This window comes from Bactrocera oleae, unplaced genomic scaffold (assembly GCF_042242935.1).
Source record: "Bactrocera oleae isolate idBacOlea1 unplaced genomic scaffold, idBacOlea1 ctg00000017.1, whole genome shotgun sequence".
Lineage (NCBI taxonomy): Eukaryota > Metazoa > Arthropoda > Insecta > Diptera > Tephritidae > Bactrocera > Bactrocera oleae.
The window spans coordinates 27,501-37,500 of NW_027212760.1; the positions used below are offsets into that span (position 1 = coordinate 27,501).

Genomic DNA, 10,000 nt, shown 5'->3' on the forward strand with positions numbered 1-10,000 from the left:
GAAGTAATAAATTTTCATATAAGTATTAATTGCATAAAGTCTATGAAGTAATAAATTTTCATATAAGTACTAAATGTATAAAGTCTATGAAGTAATAAATTTTCATATAAGTAGTAAATATATAAAGTCTATGAAGTAATAAATTTTCATATAAGTATTAATTGTATAAAGTCTATGAAGTAATAAATTTTCATATAAGTATTAATTGTATAAAGTCTATGAAGTAATAAATTTTCATATAAGTATTAATTGTATAAAGTCTATGAAGTAATAAATTTTCATATAAGTATTAATTGTATAAAGTCTATGAAGTAATAAATTTTCATATAAGTACTAAATGTATAAAGTCTATGAAGTAATAAATTTTCATATAAGTAGTAAATATATAAAGTCTATGAAGTAATAAATTTTCATATAAGTATTAAATGTATAAAGTCTATGAAGTAATGAATTTTCATATAAGTATTAATTGTATAAAGTCTATGAAGTAATAAATTTTCATATAAGTATTAATTGTATAAAGTCTATGAAGTAATAAATTTTCATATAACTATTAATTGTATAAAGTCTATGAAGTAATAAATTTTCATATAAGTATTAATTGTATAAAGTCTATGAAGTAATAAATTTTCATATAAGTATTAAATGTATAAAGTCTATGAAGTAATAAATTTTCATATAAGTATTAATTGTATAAAGTCTATGAAGTAATAAATTTTCATATAAGTATTAATTGTATAAAGTCTATGAAGTAATAAATTTTCATATAAGTAGTAAATATATAAAGTCTATGAAGTAATAAATTTTCATATAAGTATTAAATGTATAAAGTCTATGAAGTAATAAATTTTCATATAAGTATTAATTGTATAAAGTCTATGAAGTAATAAATTTTCATATAAGTATTAATTGTATAAAGTCTATGAAGTAATAAATTTTCATATAAGTATTAATTGTATAAAGTCTATGAAGTAATAAATTTTCATATAAGTACTAAATGTATAAAGTCTATGAAGTAATAAATTTTCATATAAGTAGTAAATATATAAAGTCTATGAAGTAATAAATTTTCATATAAGTATTAATTGTATAAAGTCTATGAAGTAATAAATTTTCATATAAGTATTAATTGTATAAAGTCTATGAAGTAATAAATTTTCATATAAGTACTAAATGTATAAAGTCTATGAAGTAATAAATTTTCATATAAGTAGTAAATATATAAAGTCTATGAAGTAATAAATTTTCATATAAGTATTAAATGTATAAAGTCTATGAAGTAAAATATAAAGTCTATGAAGTAATAAATTTTTATATAAGTATAAAAAATATAAAGTCTATGAAGTAATGAATTTTCATATAAGTATTAAATGTATAAAGTCTATGAAGTAATAAATTTTCATATAAGTATTAATTGTATAAAGTCTATGAAGTAATAAATTTTCATATAAGTATTAATTGTATAAAGTCTATGAAGTAATAAATTTTCATATAAGTATTAATTGTATAAAGTCTATGAAGTAATAAATTTTCATATAAGTATTAATTGTATAAAGTCTATGAAGTAATAAATTTTCATATAAGTATTAATTGTATAAAGTCTATGAAGTAATAAATTTTCATATAAGTATTAATTGTATAAAGTCTATGAAGTAATAAATTTTCATATAAGTATTAATTGTATAAAGTCTATGAAGTAATAAATTTTCATATAAGTATTAATTGTATAAAGTCTATGAAGTAATAAATTTTCATATAAGTATTAATTGTATAAAGTCTATGAAGTAATAAATTTTCATATAAGTATTAATTGTATAAAGTCTATGAAGTAATAAATTTTCATATAAGTATTAATTGTATAAAGTCTATGAAGTAATAAATTTTCATATAAGTATTAATTGTATAAAGTCTATGAAGTAATGAATTTTCATATAAGTATTAAATGTATAAAGTCTATGAAGTAATAAATTTTCATATAAGTATTAATTGTATAAAGTCTATGAAGTAATAAATTTTCATATAAGTATTAATTGTATAAAGTCTATGAAGTAATAAATTTTCATATAAGTATTAATTGTATAAAGTCTATGAAGTAATAAATTTTCATATAAGTACTAAATGTATAAAGTCTATGAAGTAATAAATTTTCATATAAGTATTAATTGTATAAAGTCTATGAAGTAATAAATTTTCATATAAGTATTAATTGTATAAAGTCTATGAAGTAATAAATTTTCATATAAGTATTAATTGTATAAAGTCTATGAAGTAATAAATTTTCATATAAGTACTAAATGTATAAAGTCTATGAAGTAATAAATTTTCATATAAGTAGTAAATATATAAAGTCTATGAAGTAATAAATTTTCATATAAGTATTAATTGTATAAAGTCTATGAAGTAATAAATTTTCATATAAGTATTAATTGTATAAAGTCTATGAAGTAATAAATTTTCATATAAGTATTAATTGTATAAAGTCTATGAAGTAATAAATTTTCATATAAGTACTAAATGTATAAAGTCTATGAAGTAATAAATTTTCATATAAGTAGTAAATATATAAAGTCTATGAAGTAATAAATTTTCATATAAGTATTAAATGTATAAAGTCTATGAAGTAATGAATTTTCATATAAGTATTAATTGTATAAAGTCTATGAAGTAATAAATTTTCATATAAGTATTAATTGTATAAAGTCTATGAAGTAATAAATTTTCATATAACTATTAATTGTATAAAGTCTATGAAGTAATAAATTTTCATATAAGTATTAATTGTATAAAGTCTATGAAGTAATAAATTTTCATATAAGTATTAAATGTATAAAGTCTATGAAGTAATAAATTTTCATATAAGTATTAATTGTATAAAGTCTATGAAGTAATAAATTTTCATATAAGTATTAATTGTATAAAGTCTATGAAGTAATAAATTTTCATATAAGTAGTAAATATATAAAGTCTATGAAGTAATAAATTTTCATATAAGTATTAAATGTATAAAGTCTATGAAGTAATAAATTTTCATATAAGTATTAATTGTATAAAGTCTATGAAGTAATAAATTTTCATATAAGTATTAATTGTATAAAGTCTATGAAGTAATAAATTTTCATATAAGTATTAATTGTATAAAGTCTATGAAGTAATAAATTTTCATATAAGTACTAAATGTATAAAGTCTATGAAGTAATAAATTTTCATATAAGTAGTAAATATATAAAGTCTATGAAGTAATAAATTTTCATATAAGTATTAATTGTATAAAGTCTATGAAGTAATAAATTTTCATATAAGTATTAATTGTATAAAGTCTATGAAGTAATAAATTTTCATATAAGTACTAAATGTATAAAGTCTATGAAGTAATAAATTTTCATATAAGTAGTAAATATATAAAGTCTATGAAGTAATAAATTTTCATATAAGTATTAAATGTATAAAGTCTATGAAGTAAAATATAAAGTCTATGAAGTAATAAATTTTTATATAAGTATAAAAAATATAAAGTCTATGAAGTAATGAATTTTCATATAAGTATTAAATGTATAAAGTCTATGAAGTAATAAATTTTCATATAAGTATTAATTGTATAAAGTCTATGAAGTAATAAATTTTCATATAAGTATTAATTGTATAAAGTCTATGAAGTAATAAATTTTCATATAAGTATTAATTGTATAAAGTCTATGAAGTAATAAATTTTCATATAAGTATTAATTGTATAAAGTCTATGAAGTAATAAATTTTCATATAAGTATTAATTGTATAAAGTCTATGAAGTAATAAATTTTCATATAAGTATTAATTGTATAAAGTCTATGAAGTAATAAATTTTCATATAAGTATTAATTGTATAAAGTCTATGAAGTAATAAATTTTCATATAAGTATTAATTGTATAAAGTCTATGAAGTAATAAATTTTCATATAAGTATTAATTGTATAAAGTCTATGAAGTAATAAATTTTCATATAAGTATTAATTGTATAAAGTCTATGAAGTAATAAATTTTCATATAAGTATTAATTGTATAAAGTCTATGAAGTAATAAATTTTCATATAAGTATTAATTGTATAAAGTCTATGAAGTAATGAATTTTCATATAAGTATTAAATGTATAAAGTCTATGAAGTAATAAATTTTCATATAAGTATTAATTGTATAAAGTCTATGAAGTAATAAATTTTCATATAAGTATTAATTGTATAAAGTCTATGAAGTAATAAATTTTCATATAAGTATTAATTGTATAAAGTCTATGAAGTAATAAATTTTCATATAAGTATTAATTGTATAAAGTCTATGAAGTAATAAATTTTCATATAAGTAGTAAATATATAAAGTCTATGAAGTAATAAATTTTCATATGAGTATTAAATGTATAAAGTCTATGAAGTAAAATATAAAGTCTATGAAGTAATAAATTTTTATATAAGTATAAAAAATATAAAGTCTATGAAGTAATGAATTTTCATATAAGTATTAAATGTATAAAGTCTATGAAGTAATAAATTTTCATATAAGTATTAAATGTATAAAGTCTATGAAGTAATAAATTTTCATATAAGTATTAAATATGAAGTCATACAAGTTAAAAATTAAAAAAAAAAATCGATTGTAAAAATACTTTTGATGTTATTAGTTGTATTATGACCATGACGATATTTGAAAATGATATAAATTACCCACGTATATATGAGTTTTTAAATTTTAAATAGGTTAAAAGAATTTTTCCATATATTTTCGGGTTGGTAACGTCAACATGGGAGAGAACATTTATAACAAATTTGCACAAATCTGCTCAAATTGACATATACTGAAATAGTACTTATATGAAAATTTATTGCTTCATAGACTTTATACATTTAGTACTTATATGAAAATTTTTTACTGCTAGGAAATGTATTATACTTTTATATATTTGAATTCCTTATGTTAGTTTATTAGTAAGAAATTGTTTTTAAATACTTATAAGTATGAATATTACTATACTTATATGATTTATGTATTTAGTACTTGTATGAAAATTTTCATACTTGTATGACTTTATTTACTTAGTATTTATATGGAAATATTTTTTACTTTATATGTATTTTTAAGTAAATATGAAAATGAAAGTTGATTTTGTGTGCCTTTTTATTCCTGGTTTTTATACAGTTAGTTTAAATAGAAATAGATTTTGTTTTATACAAAACTCTATATTCTGTACTAACATATTGTATATAATGAGCGTTTTTTATTCCTGGTTTCCTACAGTTAGTTTAAATAGAAATAGATTTTGTTTTATACAAAAACATAAAAAATCTATTATTCTATACTAACATATTGTAGAAATAAATATTAAACAATATTTTAGTTTTATTTGTGAGCTATTCTAATATTTACTCATAAAATATATGTGTAAAAGGATGGTTTTTAAATAAAATAAAATATTAATGTGTTGCACCCGAAAATACTTTTTATCATATATTTATTATTGAAATAAATATAATAGAATTTGAAATTATTAATTTCAAATCAAGAAAAAAATGTATATACTCTTAAAAAAAGGTATATATATTACTATATGCATTGAAATAAAGTAAAATGTATAGAATGATATTATTTGAAAATTTTGCCAATATAAGAAGAAATATCGTTCTTACATAATAATTAAATAATAATATGTATAGAGAACGAAAATTCTTTTCACGATACCAAAACAAAAATTAAAAAAATCCATTACAAAATCACACAATAGAAATGAAATATAATGAAAAAAAATATAATAAAGAAAGAAACATAGAAAAATTGTTGTGTATATTGTAAATGTTTTTATGTTTTGTGTATTTGTGTATAATTTTCAAATAAGAAAATATCATTTTAAACTTTTATATAATATAAAAAATATTATATAAAAAAGAAATATATATTATTCTGGTTGATCCTGCCAGTAGTTATATGCTTGTCTCAAAGATTAAGCCATGCATGTCTAAGTACAAACAAATTAAAAGTGAAACCGCAAAAGGCTCATTATATCAGTTATGGTTCCATAGATCGTTAACAGTTACTTGGATAACTGTGGTAATTCTAGAGCTAATACATGCAAAATAAACACGGACCTTTTGGAACGTGTGCTTTTATTAGGCTAAAACCAAGCGATTATTCGATCGTTATATTGGTTGAACTCTAGATAACTTGCAGATCGTATGGTCTCGTACCGACGACAGATCTTTCAAATGTCTGCCCTATCAACTTTTGATGGTAGTATCTAGGACTACCATGGTTGCAACGGGTAACGGGGAATCAGGGTTCGATTCCGGAGAGGGAGCCTGAGAAACGGCTACCACATCTAAGGAAGGCAGCAGGCGCGTAAATTACCCACTCCCAGTTCGGGGAGGTAGTGACGAAAAATAACAATACAGGACTCATATCCGAGGCCCTGTAATTGGAATGAGTACACTTTAAATCCTTTAACAAGGACCTATTGGAGGGCAAGTCTGGTGCCAGCAGCCGCGGTAATTCCAGCTCCAATAGCGTATATTAAAGTTGTTGCGGTTAAAACGTTCGTAGTTGAATTTGTGCTTCATACGGGTAGTACAACTATAATTGTGGTATGTACATTACCTTATGTATGTAAGCGTATTACCGGTGGAGTTCTTATATATAATTAATACAATGTATTTTTTATATATTCCTCCTATTTAAACCTGCTTCAGTGCTCTTCATCGAGTGTTGTTGTGGGCCGGTACAATTACTTTGAACAAATTAGAGTGCTTAAAGCAGGCTCCAAATGCCTGAATATTTTGTGCATGGAATAATGAAATAAGACCTCTGTTCTACTTTCATTGGTTTTTAGATCAAGAGGTAATGATTAATAGAAGCAGTTTGGGGGCATTAGTATTACGACGCGAGAGGTGAAATTCTTGGACCGTCGTAAGACTAACTTAAGCGAAAGCATTTGCCAAAGATGTTTTCATTAATCAAGAACGAAAGTTAGAGGTTCGAAGGCGATCAGATACCGCCCTAGTTCTAACCATAAACGATGCCAGCTAGCAATTGGGTGTAGCTACTACTATGGCTCTCTCAGTCGCTTCCCGGGAAACCAAAGCTTTTGGGCTCCGGGGGAAGTATGGTTGCAAAGCTGAAACTTAAAGGAATTGACGGAAGGGCACCACCAGGAGTGGAGCCTGCGGCTTAATTTGACTCAACACGGGAAAACTTACCAGGTCCGAACATAAGCGTGTAAGACAGATTGATAGCTCTTTCTCGAATCTATGGGTGGTGGTGCATGGCCGTTCTTAGTTCGTGGAGTGATTTGTCTGGTTAATTCCGATAACGAACGAGACTCAAATATATTAAATAGATGCTTTCAGGATTATGGTGTTGAAGCTTATATAGCCTTCATTCATGCGTTCATCTTGAATGTACAAGTGTTTGAATGTGTTTATATAAGTGGAGTCGTACCTGTTGGTTTGTCCCATTATAAGGACACTAGCTTCTTAAATGGACAAATTGCGTCTAGCAGTAACGAGATTGAGCAATAACAGGTCTGTGATGCCCTTAGATGTCCTGGGCTGCACGCGCGCTACAATGAAAGTATCAACGTGTATTTCCTAGACCGAGAGGTCCGGGTAAACCGCTGAACCACTTTCATGCTTGGGATTGTGAACTGAAACTGTTCACATGAACTTGGAATTCCCAGTAAGTGTGAGTCATTAACTCGCATTGATTACGTCCCTGCCCTTTGTACACACCGCCCGTCGCTACTACCGATTGAATTATTTAGTGAGGTCTCCGGACGTGATCACTGTGACGCCTTGTGTTTCACGGTTGTTTCGCAAAAGTTGACCGAACTTGATTATTTAGAGGAAGTAAAAGTCGTAACAAGGTTTCCGTAGGTGAACCTGCGGAAGGATCATTATTGTGTTCCTATCCGAAAAGAAAAAAAAAATAATTATATAAAAACAAAATAAAAAAAAAGAATAAAAAAGAAAAAAAAGTTTTCTTTTTGTTCTTTTCATTCAAAATGTTTTGAATTATACAATGTTTTGAATGTTTTTCTGTTTTTTTTTTTTTTTTAACTCCTTGTAATGCATTATGACAATATATATTATATTGTGAACTTCGCATACATTGTATTTGAACGCAATAAAAAAACCTTTAAACATATAGCTGTACTTATTATTTATATAGAAAATAATATTTAATTGTGATATTTATATAAAATATTATAAATGATAAGTTAACTTGTTCACATTAACGTGTGTAATACCTTTTTTTTATGGTATTTTCTATTTGTGATTAAAAACATGTTGAAAAATTTAAAAAAATGAAAACGCACAAATAGAGAAGAAAATAATATATAAAAGGTATTACTGTTTTTGTTGACCTAAGACATGCGCAGCTGCAAATGTTTGGGTTTAAAATTACAATTTATTGAAAGATGTTTTAAACTTATGTATTAAAAATTTATTATTGATTAATTATTAATACTTTCAATAAATTAAAATTCTTTGACTTTGAATTAAAAAAATACAAAAAAATTATCACTCTAAGCGGTGGATCACTCGGCTCATGGGTCGATGAAGAACGCAGCAAACTGTGCGTCATCGTGTGAACTGCAGGACACATGAACATCGACATTTTGAACGCATATTGCGGTCCATGCTGTTATGTACTTTAATTAATTTTAAAGTGCTGCTTGGACTACATATGGTTGAGGGTTGTAAGACTATGCTAAATTAGTTGCTTATTCTTTTAGTCAATTAATAGAATTTAAGCATATGGCATATTATTGGATTGTATTTTTCAATCCATAATATTAATAGCATAAAAAGAAATATAGAAAATATATTCTTGAATACCTCATATTTGAACGAAAATTTATGATAAATGAGAATCTTAGTATTCCCATAAAAGAAAAAATTTTCAACATTATTTAAATTATATTAAATAATACATAAGAGGAATGTCTAGCATAAAATAAATTTTTATTCTAGAATTAATTCACTCTATTGTATTGAGAAAAATTTATAATAAAAAAAAATATATGATATGTGGAGGAATAATGTTGTTAATTTTATTAATTATTATATTATGAATTTTAAAAAGGGATGAAAAGATTGAATAATATTGAGTAATCAAGATATAAAAATATATTTCTTTAAAATAGCAAATAGCAAAAAAATTAAATAAAAATAAACAAATCAATCTAAAATATATTTTATACAACCTCAACTCATATGGGACTACCCCCTGAATTTAAGCATATTAATGAGGGGAGGAAAAGAAACTAACAAGGATTTTCTTAGTAGCGGCGAGCGAAAAGAAAATAGTTCAGCACTAAGTCACTTTGTCTATATGGCAAATGTGAGATGCAGTGTATGGAATATCTTAATATCTAGTATGAGAAATTAACGATTTAAGTCCTTCTTAAATGAGGCCATTTACCCATAGAGGGTGCCAGGCCCGTATAACGTTAATGATTACTAGAAAGATATTTCCAAAGAGTCGTGTTGCTTGATAGTGCAGCACTAAGTGGGTGGTAAACTCCATCTAAAACTAAATATAACCATGAGACCGATAGTAAACAAGTACCGTGAGGGAAAGTTGAAAAGAACTCTGAATAGAGAGTTAAATAGTACGTGAAACTGCTTAGAGGTTAAGCCCGATGAACCTGAATATCCATTATGAAAAATTCATCATTATAACTGTAGTATTTAATTTTAAATATTATAGTAATAGTGTGCATTTTTTTCATATAAGGACATTGTAATCTATTAACATAATAAAATATTTATCAAAAGATCATTGGTTTTTAAGTTTATTCAAATTAATTTGCTTTTAGCTTATTAACATAGAATAATTACTGATGATTTGATAAAGTGTTGATAGATTTTATTATATATAATGCTAAAATTCTTTTGAATTTTACAATAATATTATTATCATTGATTTTAATATTAATTGTATGCATTTATATGATTAACAATGCGAAAGATTCAGGATACCT

The 10,000-nt window shown here is 23.6% G+C and overlaps 3 non-coding genes across 3 annotated transcripts in view; all 3 read left to right on the forward strand.

Annotated features, from left to right (window-relative positions):
• Positions 1-5,919: 5,919 nt before the first annotated feature.
• On the forward strand, positions 5,920-7,909 carry LOC138858804 (small subunit ribosomal RNA). The gene has a single exon (XR_011397834.1). It is a non-coding gene; the product is annotated as a small subunit ribosomal RNA (ribosomal RNA).
• A 626-nt stretch (positions 7,910-8,535) lies between these two features.
• Positions 8,536-8,714, forward strand: LOC138858812 (5.8S ribosomal RNA). Its single transcript, XR_011397840.1, has one exon. It is a non-coding gene; the product is annotated as a 5.8S ribosomal RNA (ribosomal RNA).
• A 502-nt stretch (positions 8,715-9,216) lies between these two features.
• The window catches only part of LOC138858809 (large subunit ribosomal RNA), a 3,977-nt gene continuing 3,193 nt past the window's right edge, over positions 9,217-10,000 (forward strand). The window contains exon 1 of the ribosomal RNA XR_011397839.1: positions 9,217-10,000. This exon is cut by the window's right edge and continues 3,193 nt beyond it. This is a non-coding gene — a ribosomal RNA (large subunit ribosomal RNA).